We start from the raw sequence: 14,741 nt of genomic DNA, 5'->3' as shown, positions 1-14,741 counted from the left end.
TCTGTTCGCGTGCCAGTGAGCGCCATGTTGGCTTCAACCAGTTCCTGTTTCTAAGGTCATTTAACACGGGTGTGTTTTTGTTTATGTAATGTTTAAAGACCAAAGCTTGTTTTTTCTGCTGTTTGTTTGTTTGTTTTTGCAAAACAAATGGAGGAAATATTTCTCACGTCTCAAACCAAATCATGAGCAAAACAGGAACTGAAAAATATGACATTTAGTTTGAGTTTCATATGTACAACCAAAGCAAAATCAGATGAAAATTTGTAGTGTTCATCACTGTTACCACGGAGACTGCTTTTATCTCATTATGGCTCACATTGTCAAAGGTAGCCCTGCAGTGTCACTCACATCTCTGATGTTAGATGGCAGTCATTGCAGACAGAGGGCAACATTCATCTTTATTCACTTCCTCGACTTCTTGCGCCGATGAACCGTTGGCAATCCATCACCTGCGCGTAGAAATCGTCCGCACGGCGAGTGAGATATTTCGTGGAACAGCTCAGCAGCATATTGAGGGGCATAGGTTAAGGTCATATTATGTTTATTGTAAATCTAATCCCATGCCTCACAGCTCCCTGGGCATCGATGGAGATGAACAAGAAGAGCAAGAATAAGGGAAAACGCTGTTCCTTCACTGACGGACTCGGCGATGCGCTTCGTGAGCACGGCCGACACAGAGGGAGTGAAGCAGGAGAAAACACTGAGTCACCGTGTGGAGCCTAAATGAAAACCATCTGATCTTTAAAACAATACTGAGCTCAAGGTATGAAAACAAACAACTGTTTGTGTGACTGATTGCTGTGTTTTTGGTCTGGTTATAGTTTATTGTTTGAAGTTTAAATAGAATACAGCACTGAGCCAAAGTTTATTTCTTTATATTTTACAAAGAAATTGAGAAATTTGCAGTGATTTACTGAAAAGTGCAAACATACATGCAACACACAGTTCTTGAAATCAGCCTGAAGGCAGATGTTTAGTTTGATCATCTCCATCACCCCTGGAGCCTCCACCATACATACTGACAAACCTAAATGCAGCTATCCCTCCATCAGACCTGGTGTGCGCACACCTCAGCTCTTTCTTCATGTTTCCCTTCCTTAAGGATTGCTTCTCGACAGCCACCCTCCCACACTGAAGGCTCAGGTGTCATTCTTTACTGGATTTTTCCCTCTTTCTCAAGGACGTGACTTTCAGATACTGTCCATCTGCGGGAGATGTTTCCTGTCACGATCCTGGGTCTTTTGACCCAGCGTTTTGAGTTTTACTTTATGTTTAAGCCCTTCAGGTTTTCTAAGTTCATTTTTTATCATGCCTAGGTTGTTCTAGTTCTTTGTTGTTAGATTCCCCTTGTATCTCCCACCCCTGTTAAGTCTCCCTTGCCCTTCATGTGTTTCATGTCTGTGTCTTACGTTGTCAAGTTCAGGTTGTCATGTCTGCGTCTTACGTTTCCTGTTTTATTTTGAAAGTCCAGTTTTCATGTCATGGTGTTGGTGTTTACACTTCCGGTGCATCGTTATGTTCATCCTTGTCAGCTGTTTCCTCATGTGTCTCGACTTCCCCTGATCACCTCTGTGTGTATTTAAGTCTGTTTTCTATGTTTCGTTGTCAGGTCGTCTGTTTGCATCCCCATAGTGTTTCGTCATAGTTTACTCAGTGTTCGTAGTTTGTCATAGCATTGTCACTGAGTTTCTTAGTCCTTTAGTTTTCTGAGTGTTCACAGTTTTCCTAGCTTCATGCTTTTTCCATGTGACAACATCCAAATAAAGGATCGTCTTCTGTTCAGCCAGCAACTCCGCCTTTCAGTGTCTGCTTCTGGGTCCTGTAAACTAAACTTATCGTTTTCTAATAGGAAACTTATCAGTTTCCTATTGTTTTTATTTTTATTTCTTTAGTCATGCAACTTCTTCTTTTCTCTTCCACCTTTTTAGTTTCATCATTTTGAAGGACACACTTTACAGCACGCTGAGATATGCCAAGTTTCAGAATCACCTTAAAAAACAACGAAACATCCCCTGAACATGATCAGATAGACGCACTGGACTGAAAGTGAGTGAAAAAGAAGCCGATGTCCAACAACAACACTTTGAAAGACCTTCTGAACCCAGAAAACTGTTGCTCATGCTAAAACTGACAAGAAAGTCAAAATATAAAGAAATAAGACATGAATAAAGAGTTTATAGAGGGGTTTTTTAAGTAATAATTAAATAATAATAAAATGGCTTTGAGCAGTGATACACTACTTGAGGATGGTTCACTTAACCCTTTAAAGCTGAGCGGACATGCTCCGTTTTGCGTAACTACTTTTAAATCCCGGTAGCTCTGCAACCACGTGAGCTAGCGCAATAATTTTTTTTGCATATGAAACCGGAGGAGTTGTACTTACATCTTATGCCATCAGCTTGTCCTCGGTCACAGTTTCCTTCCACATATAGCTTTGCAAAAACTGCATAAAAAGCACTTGCAGCAACAAAAACATAATATTCCAGAAACACGCTTTGCCGATCCGATCAGCTGTTCATAACACTTCCTATGTCCATCAGCGTGAACTATCGCATGTCCGCCATGACCTGCCCGAAACCGGAAGTGACGTCATTTTCGCGGAAATGTAGTTTTTTACCATCAGGGCCTCATGAGCCTATACTGGTGTTTTAAAGGTTATCTTTGACTTTATGACTTTCTGTGTGGTTTCTGGGATGCTTAGGACTCATATTGCACTGCTGGAAATAGTTTATTTTGATGCAGATGCTGCTTTTTTGCAAATTTGCATTATAATATTTATTTTAGTTTTTCCTGCAGTATATAAAAATTGGTGTATTTCAATAATAAAACTATGAAGACACTCAAAATAAATTTCCTGTGGTGGGAAACTATTTTGTGCAACTTTTTTGTATTTACAGTTTTGAGGGATAAGGCTCTTAAATTTCTCTAACTAGAAATATATGTTAAAAAACAAAAACGATTTTCAATTTTTTTGTAGTTTATTGCACTTTTTTGCAATTTATGTAATTACTATGCACTTAATGCAGACATATTATTAAAATTTGGGCTATAATGGTTGTATTGATGTATAGCAACTTGAAATGCTCCCAAAAATGGCTCCACAGCATGTAAAAATATAATATAAGCTCTGGCGGACTTGGTTCTATGGTAGGTCTTAAAGGGTTAAATAATCTTCTATCCTTAAATTTGTCTTAAAGAAGTTGAAATGGTGACGTGAACCTGTCAGGGATGTATTATTCAGTGGGGGACATGGAGGCACAAGACTGTGCTCAGGTTGACTCCAAAACCTCCAAAAATTTGGTTTTACTTCAGTTTCCAGTAAAGGCTTATTTTTAGGTACATAACTGCCTGTTTAGGGACAGAAAAAAAACACGACTTCAGTCATGTAAAGACGTCCACATAAGCTCTATGACCTTTTGCAGAAATGCATCACCACCCACAGCGGTGACACATTTCACCCAGGAATAAAGATTTCGATTCATATGTAGCAGCCAGGTTAAGAAACTCATTTGGGTAAACCCGAGTTTCATCTGTTGGGAGTCTTCTTCAGCCATGCCGAGGGAGCGCTCTGTGGAAGAGACACCACAAAGGCCAGCTGGGGTGAGCAGACTGACATGAGCCCGGCTGAAGCTGATGCTTCAGACCTCTGTGGTGCAGTAATGGACACAGTGCCCTGGTCTGGCGTAGTGTCCAGAAAGCAAGCGCTCTGAAATGGAAGCGTTGGCTTTTGGACACCATTAATTTGCAGTGACAGCTTGGCTTTCATCAGCCACAGTGCTGCATAAAAGAGGTCAACCTTAATACTGCGCTCTTATTCTTCTTTTATGTTCCTGAAAAAAGCAGGGGAGGTAGCTGTCTCTCTTTACATATATTTGGTTAAACAGCAGCTGGCAGTCAGTCGTAATTATACACCTAAGCCGGTGCATTATTTATGCCACTTTTTAAAATCCATTAAAAGTCATTTGGTCTCCTCTAAAACCTGTCATTATCGATTGACTTTACTGTAATTGCTGCTTTAAGCCCTGAAAGATTTTCTGCCGGGTGATTAAGGAGGTAGCTATGGCTGCGTGCAGCGAACACACGCTAATCGAGGTACTGTAAAACTCGCTAGCCCGTGTAGTATTTCACCTGGTGGTCAGCGGCTGACGCAGAGGATGGGCTCAGTCTGACTCGAGGTTTTACAACTTTGATAGATCAGACACACTGCAGTGTTCCTCCTCAGTGGATGATTTACACTCTTAACAACATATCTGTTTCCATGGCAGCAGCTGCTAAACTTGAACTCTTTCTACAAGAAAAAAAAAGGCAGATGTTTGAGTCGACTGTGCAGCACAAATTTGACCTTTATCGTCAAATGATACACGATGCTTTCATTCAGAAATACAATTAACAGCCTCTCTCTTACTCTCTTTATTTAAACACCCACAAACAGGCTTGAATGTGGAGAATAATCAATATCGGCCTTGCCAGAGAGTCTGTCTCGATGATATGTCCAACATTTAATGTCATGAGCCATTAAAATGTTTCTCGGGGGCTTATTAATTTGAAGCCAAGTCCAGCAGAGTGAGAGCCCACCCAGCAGTTCGGTGATCGAAAGCTAAGTGGCTTCTCAATTGCTTCAGTTTGAGTTTAAACTGCAAAATTATTGAGCCTGGATGAAATGCTGTGACTTCTGAGCATGACTGAGGATGGTGATGGTAGCAGAGCATCACACTACAGAATGGCGTCTGCATGTGCAGATGGAATAAAAGCATGGCTGCCGAAACAAAGAAATAGTTAAGAACTGAGCTTCTAGCCGTGGTTCCCCTTTGGCTCGGTATTCATTGTTCAAATATTCCTGTGGCTTAATGTCAAAGCCAGCAGATATTTACTCTAAACTACAAATGTCAACCTCATAGTGGCGCTGGATGACAAGTTAGAGGACTACCGAGTAAATATGTCTAAAAACCCAGTGAGATTCACGAGGTGAGGTCATGAGATTCACTGTGGACTGAGATGTTTGACTGAATGAACCTTGGCATCCTCAGTGGCCTGATGGTCTTAAAGGTTTCTGACTCGGTTTAAGCTCTTAATAGTCACCAGCTCACCTGCAACCTGACTAGAGTTACTTGTAGGACACTTTATTCTTATGGCCAGGTGCCAAAAAGGCCATTTTTTAAAAACAACTTTCAGTCATTGAGCAATATAAATAATTCTATTTATAAATGTTTTCAGCCGACAGACACTATCTCTACTTTTAGGATCAGGCTTCAAACTTTCCTTTTTGCTAAAGCATATAGTTAGGGCTGGATTAGTTCTGCTGGAGGTTTCTTCCTGTTAAAAGGGAGTTTTTCCTTCCCACTGTCGCCAAAGTGCTGCTCATAGGGGTTCATATGATTGTTGGGTTTTTCTCTGTATCTATTATTGTAGGCTCTACCTTACAATATAAAGCACTTTGAGGTGACTGTTGTTGTGATTTGGTGCTGTATAAATAAATTTGAGTTCAATAGTTTTATTTGGGTGTTTATAAAACACGCATATTTATGAAAAGGTTAACCTAACTCTAACCCTAAATAAGTTTCCAATGACCTGCTGGTTGTGGAAGTATTGGCCTGTATAGCGCTTTTCTAGTCCCTAAGGACCCCAAAGCACTTTACACATCCAGTCATCCACCCGTAGCCACAGCCACCCTGGGGAGCACTAACAGAGGCGAGGCTGCCGGACACTGGCGCCACCGGGCCCTCTGACCACCACCAGTAGGCAACGGGTGAAGTGTCTTGCCCAAGGACACAACGACCGAGACTGTCGGAGCCGGGGCTCGAACCTACGGAAGCGTAGAGCTGCCACCCAGGCAAAAGAAAAATACAAGTGTATCACGTTATAACGTGAAAAGTTTATTGTTCTAACAAGATACTTTTCCTGTTTGTACAATATACTATCATGTTTGTACAATATACCTTTCATGTTTGAACAACATAATATCACGTTATTACAATATACATAATTATCACGTTCGTACAATATAATTATCACGTTCGTACAATATAAATATATTGTACGAACGTGATAATTATATTGTACAAACAGGAAAAGTATCTTGTTAGAACAATAAACTTTTCACGTTATAACGTGATACACTTGTATTTTTCTTTTGCCTGGGTGGCAGCTCTACGCTTCCGTACGAACCGGCAACCTTCTGATTACCAGACGAACGCCCAACTCTTGAGCCACGATCGCCCACGATCTTAACCTAGTTTATGGTTATGGTCACATGTTAACTGTAATATCATCACAACCCCTTTGCCATTCATATCAACACTTGATGGTAAACATGCTGCATTCTCATGAATGATTGGTGCTGTCATTCATTAAAACAAAAAGTACAGGTATTAGCAGCTGAAACACAATGAAAAGAAATCAAGATTACTTTTCCGAGATCATCATCTCCATGTTTTGCAGCATCAACTTCTGTATAATCTAAGAATCTCCCACACAGACATAATGCTGAACATCCCTTTAAAGACTGACACAGTTGTATTGTTGCGTCTTTCCCACTTCTAAAAATCGAGAGGTGCACGACAGACGAAACAGCACCGACGCATGGCACACTCTGACAGTCCTAATGTGAGTTTTGGCGCATCAGCGAGCATAAACCAGGTGTTACCCAGAGCAGTAAAACGGATCCAAACCTCCATCACTTTAAACTCTGATTAAAACAGCGTTAAAAGAATAAACACTGAATAAAAACTGGAGCTTCTCATTTTACTTTGTATATGAACATTGCATCTGCTGTCCAGAGTATACTTCTTAAATTATCTTCCAGGTTTTGCACTTTAGTGTATTTATCCAGCACTGATTTTGTGCTTTGCTCCCTGATGCCGCTTTGGTGACTCTAGATAACCTCGAGCCGATCGCTAGCCCTCCGTGGCGGCGACGTCTCATTCGAATGTCTGCCCTATCAACTTTCGATGGTACTTTATGTGCCTACCATGGTGACCACGGGTAACAGGGAATCAGGGTTCGATTCCGGAGAGGGAGCCTGAGAAACGGCTACCACATCCAAGGAAGGCAGCAGCCGCGCAAATTACCCACTCCCGACTCGGGGAGGTAGTGACGAAAAATAACAATACAGGACTCTTTTGAGGCCCTGTAATTGGAATGAGTACACTTTAAATCCTTTAACGAGGATCCATTGGAGGGCAAGTCTGGTGCCAGCAGCCGCGGTAATTCCACCACGTTCTTTATGATGCTCTTAAAGACATGAAGTCACATGCCTGCAGTCCTGGGAGCTGTTATCCATAAAGTCAGGTTCATTTAATGTAACATGATTAAATATTCAGGCCTGGCTGCACCATTCTTGTGATTGGTGTATTGAATATAAGACAATTTTGAGTGAAGCATTTCCCACCATCGATCCATGCATGTTTCTTGTTACTTTTAGCAGTAGCTTAATAAACATAATAAAATAAAATAAAAAATACTTCACACGTCCAAAAATGAATCAGAGAGAGAAACCTGAGACCAGGCTGGAAGTGGTGTCCATTGCTTTGCAAGCCAAAAATCTAGGCACAAAATGTGAAACCCCCACCTTAAACCACACCAGCACACACCCAGTCCACATCTATTAGCATGCTTTCCCCATCCTCCCTCACTCTCAGTTTGCCTTCGTACCGCTGCTCCAGTCCAAACAGCGCAGCTCCACAACTGAGAATCAAACTGTGCTTTGTTTTAGGCAGTAAACACATTAGATGAAGTGTAATTGGGCACCAGTTCAGAGATGACAGCATATGTAGCAGCCACCTGAACAGAGGCCAGGCCAAGCCTGCGCTGGGGCTGGTCCAGTAGGGGTCTATACACCAGACTCCCATGGTAGCAGCAGATGGCTCAGAGGCTGACCAAGTATGGCGATTCAATCTGCTGCTATTATCCAAGGTGGGCCAACTTCCTCCCGCCAGCAGGTTTTCACTTTCATCCAAAACGAACGTCTCCTGTGTGTATCAGCTGTGATGTTGTACGGCACTGCTGTGGGTGGAGAGATATGATTGTGAGTCATGGTCCAAACTTGGGAATATCTTGATTGCTAATGAGAACGGCACAAAGTAAATCTTGAAGCGATGAATGATGAAGAGCAGTTGGGAGCCTCGAGGAGATGAGATTTGTAATTCCTCCAGAAGATTTCTATTTCTCTGTTGGAAAGGAAATGCTGAAAGGAAATGGTATTATGATTAAATTATGTGTGAATATATGGTTTGTTGTGACGTGTGTTTTTGTGGGACGGCGAGTTTGTCTGTGAGTGTGCAGAGGCAATTATATGGCAAAAAATGACTTTCCACAGGTTGAATAGTGGGCATCGTGGTAGTGCTAAAACAGAGACATAAATCAATATTTGGGCAAACAAGTAACACACAGCTCAGGCAAAGGTCAGGAAACACAGGGCGGAGGAGGTCAGCCTTTAATTTCAGAGCTTAAAATCTGATTAGTGTGTTCATTCTGAGGAGCCACCGATGATTCACACTCGAGCACGGCTCAACTGGACATCTTCAGCAGCACGTTTGCCTCCATACAGCTCGTAATGACGGCCGGCCACATATCACTGTTTAATCTTCCATGGCGCAGTTTCTATTAGCAGGCAGACAAATGACGGTAGGTTAGGAAAAAGAAGGTCAGGTGATACTCTGCTTCATTTATCGTCTGATTTTCTACCCGAGTCGCCCGTGTGACCGCTCATCAGATTTTATGATCTTCAGTATCGCCTGCCACATGTCAGGAACCTACTGTGGCAGCTGCTGATTGCCTATAGTAAAGGTCACATGCAGCTCCAAATGCCAAAATGAAGAACATGCACAGATCAGGAACACACGTCGTTAGAGACGCAACACAACTGATACACACTGCATTTGGCACAGTCCTTCCATCGTCTCAGTTTCTTGCATAGTTCAAGATCCTTTCCCCAACTGAGCAACCACATTTCTTTTTTGTGTTCTCTTGGATAACCGTTCGCTTTCTTCCCCACCACAGGTTACAAATTTCACATCTGCTGTTTCTCTGCCTGCAGGAAAAAATAAGGTAGACAAGGTGCACAGATGTTGTCAAGTATGTTTGGGTACATTTACTCCTGATTGCCTGTGGCCACTTATGTTAGCATACATGTTAGCTAGATTCAGTCAGCTAATTAGCATCGTTGAACATGTTATCCTGCCTAAAAATATTTTTGCACAAACATTGAGACATTGTATCTTGATGGAAGGTCTTTTCTAAATAAAAATACTTCATATTTGGATTGTATGAATCTGAGTTTACTTAAAAGGTGCAGCTGTTACCTATTAGCAGATAGCATTAGCATTTGTCAGGCTGCAACACATGCGGCCAAGATACAATCAGAAATAAAAGCTGGGTGCATGCATATGCTCAAGAAGGCCTACCCCTGTTTTCTTAGATACATTAGCAAAACATACAAAATATTGTGACTGTAAATACTTAAGCATGTATCAACTGTCTGATTATATATGAAGCTGTCACTCCCAATCGCTTCCACTTTGTTATAATACCACTAACAGCTGATTGCAGAATATTTAGTAACATGGAAGTGATTAAAATAGCTGAATTAAATTTTTTGGATGGGTGAGGTCTTCTTGGGCACGTACGTATATGAGCACAGATGCAGACAAACCCCAGGTTGTGCTCAAGCCCCTCCTCTTTGGCCTTTTATTCCATGACCAACATGATTTTGGCTTATGGCATGTCATGGTCGGACGGTCCTTCCCGGGGCGACCTGCCTGTGTGTATGTGTGTGTTTCTCTCTCTCTCCTCCTCCTCCACCCAGTGGCTGACACACCTGCACCTAATTTGCCACCCAGCTGTCACTGATCATCCTTCGTTGTGGGCTGAGGTATTTAACTGTGTGTCCAGATGGCAGTCGACGCTGGATTGTACTTGAAGCTCGGTAGTAAAGAGTGTTTTTTGACTTGTAGCTTAGCTTTAGCCAGCTAGCCTCCTCACCTGGTGTTTTTGCTCGTTTGTAGGAGGAAAAGATACAGAGCTGGAGGTTGGAGAGAAGGAGCCCGCGGGGTCGAGCTATTGGAGGAGAACACACACTTGGATGCCACTTTGGAAACTCACCTGGGAGTTTGGAGAAGATCACTGTTGGACTTTGCACTTCACTTTGTGTTTTGAAACTGTTTTTGTAAATAAACGCACTGTGTACTTTGCATCCAGAGCTCCGCGACTGAGTCCGTATTTTTCCATTACCCGTGACATGGCATCACTTTCCAAACGAAAAGCTGGTAATGCCCAGTTGTTAGGCCCCTCCTTCCCGTTTGTCACAGCTAGCTTTGCATGCTATTCAAGCACCCTGGGGAGCAGCTTTAACCAATAACAGCCAGATAAGTTGTTTCCACTGTGCTTGTCACCATCATGAAATTAAAATAATGTATCTTTTTCATCATTTTCAGTGCTTATAGGTAAAGTCTAAAATCTTTTGGATTATTGTGAACTTACAAACACACACTGTGTCCGATAGAAACATACTAGTGAACCAGGTATCTGGCCCTGTGTGCACTCATCGAGGAGGAGCTTTCTCTGTGACTGGACTGTTAGCGAGGGAGACATGAGCACCACGTAAGTCTGACCTCCTCAGTTTGCATGATGCCCTGACTACTCTCGAGAATTGCGCGCTAAATGAGCCGTGTTCATATTTTATGAATAAATGTTCCTCGTTCAGTTTTAGCTCCAAATTTGTGATGATATTAACCATCTGGACCAGACATTTCATTCTGCGACTGCAACATAAGAAACCGTTTTTGACATTCTCATATCCCTTATATTGATAATAAAAAGAACATTTAGTTATGTCTCTATACTGATGCACAGTAATCGTGTCCCCTTCGGTCACAGTGCTGCAGATGCTGTCCTGGAGCCCTTTATTATAGAAAACATTGTTAAAGGGAGAGTTTGACTGTAATGATGTGATTCTCTGTTCAATAATGGCAGCCTAGTCTATTAAAATTAGAACCCCAGTGGTAACATCTGTATTAATGGGAAATTGTCACTGTCTTGCAGAAATAGCCCCACAGTGAGTTCCTGTGGACTGTGTGGATCTCTGTGGTCACCTTTGCTTTAACTGCGTTCAGCCTGTTTTAATTCTGCTAACTCGCACAAAGTTCCCTGCATGTTTAACTACTCAGTGAACCTCAGTGTTTATGATTTATATGCACTTTCTGGTCACTTTGCCAGTGTCAGTAGGCCTTGGTGTTTGTATGGACCTCAACCATCTGCAGGTATCTGTGGAACTACTTGGCCTGTTTTGATCAACGCTTTGATTCTTTTGCATTTTGTGCCTGGTGCACCATCACCTTTAGGTTCAGGGTTGATGTTATAGCGATATTGTCTGTGAAGGTTCTCACTCATCCAGGTCATCGTAGTCAAAGGAGCTTGCTTGTTTGGTCTCTCCAAACAGCCACTTCACAAGTGCATGGCACAACATAGAAGAGCCACCTCCATCTGCATCTTAAGGTCAAAGGTCACTCTTTCGAGGATGCCAACGTTCACATTTTGGACAGAGAGGACAGATGGTTTGAAAGAGGAGTGAAAGAAGCATCTATGTCCACTGTGAGCGACCATCTTTGAACAGAGGCGGTGGTTTACGACACCAACTCTCTGCCATCTATAATCCAGTTTTGAGTTCCCTCCCCAGACGCCTTAACGCCCACTCACATCCTGGGACATCTGACCTCAGGACATCACATGATAAGGTGGGGCCAGGTTTCACAATGAACTCACCCGAAACTCTGGCTGATTGGGACCCACACCCAGTTCCACACCTTGGCTCAGGCGATTAGAGGATCATCAGGGGTCCTTTTGTCCCTCTGTGGGGGGAAACTCCCACTAGGGTTATATCTGGGACTCTCCACCATTTGACCTTAGAACTGAAGAAGCTTCTCGGATGAAGGTGAAACGTCTTCAAGTAACTTAAAGAAGTCCAGACGCTTTTCTTTGCAAGCTCCTTTGACTATAGCGATTTTATTTCTGGACAGGATGTAAAGTGTTGCTCTTCACCTCCTTGGCTGATGCTAAAATCTGTTGCATATGTAGTTCATGTACAAATGGACCTCAAAACATTAAACAAATCTGTCAGGAGTTAAAGTTTAAAAAAAACATTAAGCCACACCAAAATACGACCCATATGTGTGTCTGTATAATTGTGCTTTGTTTTTTGCCTATTTTCTGCCAACTAGATGGAAAAACCTGCTGCAGCTCTTTCAATTAAAAGAAAAAAAAGACCATAACATTATTAGGGTGTTGTATCGGAAATGTATTTTATCTATTGATCACATGTTTTAGTAATATTTAGTTTTAGTAATAATTTAGTAACTTTGTGTCAGTTAATTAATAAAATTCCGTTTCAACTTTATTGCACACACGGTTGGGCGTTGTGACAGTTGGAGACCCCCAGTGGGGAATTCAACTGGTGGTGAAGTCTTTTGTTCTTATATCTCTCAGGAATGGGGGAAGAGGCAGGGAGCAACCTTTAGGTGACACTGTTAGCTGTACATTTAGCTAGGTGACACATTTTGTGACAAACTGCACAGACTCTGTTCATCTGGACGTTTTCAGTGGGAGAAATGTTTCATCATCATCCAGGTGACTTCCTCAGTCTCAGCTGACTGCAGGTTTTTAGTCTTATAAACAGGACATTTGCACAATGACTGAGACCAGCCCACTGAAGGAACGATGGGCTGTGAGTTCAGTTCCTTGGTCATTAATATGCAAATTGATTTATTTTATGTTCAGTTTTGGGGGAAACGTTTCAGTACACGTTTTCTGGCGCTTTCCTCAAACTGGCATCAGCACCACAGTCTGACTAAATAAAGCGACGCTGAAACTCACTGCAGCTGGTTTTGGTTGGCACAAATGGACAGGCCTACCTGTCAGCTCCCAGCAGGGCCGTGCTGAGCAGAACGGGAGCCAGTGCTGTACTGATTATCAGCTGTTTAATTATATATAAATATTCTCTTTCATGAAGCCGAAAACAAAGACATGAAAAGAGAAGGAGATTCCCAGTCCACCATGGAGCTGTTAGACACATATATGAGAACAGCGTCCTGTATTTAGGTCATTTTCCCTGCAATAAAATGAAAAGAAAAAAATAGGTAAGCCTTTAATGACAGATGGCAAAAGTCCAGAAAGGTTGAGTACAAACAAGAACTAAACCAGACAAAAATAAAAGGAGAGAAACAAAACTCTGCAGCCAGTGCTGATTGGATACAGGTGAAACCAGCTCCACGCAGGTGAAACTAATAAGGGTGGGGTAGGTGATCAAACAGGAGGGCAACTGAGAGAAGCCAAAAAGTCATAATCCAGATAAGAGGACACAACAGAGGCTGTATTAAGGCATGAAGTTGTTTCTCTTATTATTATTCCTCCTGTCTGTGACCCTGGAGTCACTCTCAGTACATCACATCGAAGGACGCATCAATTCCTGAAATACACCTGAGGCGTGGAGATGAGGAGGACGCACAGGTGTACCCTTTGCAGAAGTGTTTTTAACTTTTTAAGACGAAGCTGCGGCACACAGCTGGAATATAAATATTATATATTATATAATATTTGTTTAGGTGTTTAAGATGAAAAGCTGTGTGCTGAAACTTTCTGGCCTTCAGTGTTTCCATGCGCGTGCCGCTTACTGCGAAAACAATTAACACCTAAAATCATAGAGAGCAGTAGTTGGGCCATAACTAAACAATTTATGATGCAAGTGTCATACAGAGGATTTAATTGACATTGGATGGGTCATTTACTTAAAACTCGTCAGCTCACATCGCCACAATGACCAAAAAAGAGGTGAGGATCAGTCATTAGGCAACGAGTATAAGACAACATTTATTTAAATGTAGCCGAGTGGTAAATGAATAATAATATTTTTCATTTCAGTTAACCAAATATCCAAAAAGAGGTCTTAAATGTTGTTTCTTTGTTTCCATGTAAGGTAAGACAAGAATGTTATTGGGTAATTTAATGTTATTGCTTGTGCTATTTCTCTGGTTATCTGCATGTTGTTTGCACTTGAAGCTGTTCATTTTATAGGTTTGTGTAGTTGCATATTGTGGTCACTGGGGGGGGGGGGGGGGGGCAGTGCTTAAGGGTTAACTGCAGTTTTCCAAAAAAAACTTAACAAGAAATGCATCTTGGGACTTCCTGTTTACTTTTCTTTTTGTTGTGGATGTGGAACGGGAATGTTGTGAAGGAGTTAAATTGTTGGTAAGGAATTGTTAAATATGCACATAACTCATTGAAACATTGGCAAAACGTCAGTATTTTAACAAGATGATGTATTTCTGAAATGTATGATGCAAAGGACCTGTATGTGCAGCGTGGAGCGGCCATTTTCTCCATGCAAGGGATAAGTTGCGAGATCGTCTGTGTGCTCCAGTCCGAGTGAGCTGAGATTTCTGTGGAATGTAAGTGTTTATAAAAATGTATGTAACACTTCCACATTTTTTAAAGGAGCCTTGTGTGATTTAGCTCTTTGTATTTTGTTCTGCACACAGAGGTCACTGCTGTATTTTTGTGTTTTGTATTTCATTTCCTTTATTCCTCGTCTTGTATTGGCGCATCTTTGTTTAATCGGTTATTCTGTTACTTTGCCACGTTACCTCTCGTGCTGTCGATGTTCAGTACAAGTCCATATGGCCGCTGTTTGACAAAAGTAAAGGTCAAAGGACATTTTTTTGGTTTATTCAGTCGTCATTGACAATAAAACTGCA

Source organism: Neolamprologus multifasciatus, chromosome 6 (genome assembly GCF_963576455.1).
Source record: "Neolamprologus multifasciatus chromosome 6, fNeoMul1.2, whole genome shotgun sequence".
Taxonomy (NCBI): domain Eukaryota; kingdom Metazoa; phylum Chordata; class Actinopteri; order Cichliformes; family Cichlidae; genus Neolamprologus; species Neolamprologus multifasciatus.
The sequence above is the reverse complement of the archived record's forward strand: the minus strand, read 5'-3'. Positions refer to the sequence as shown.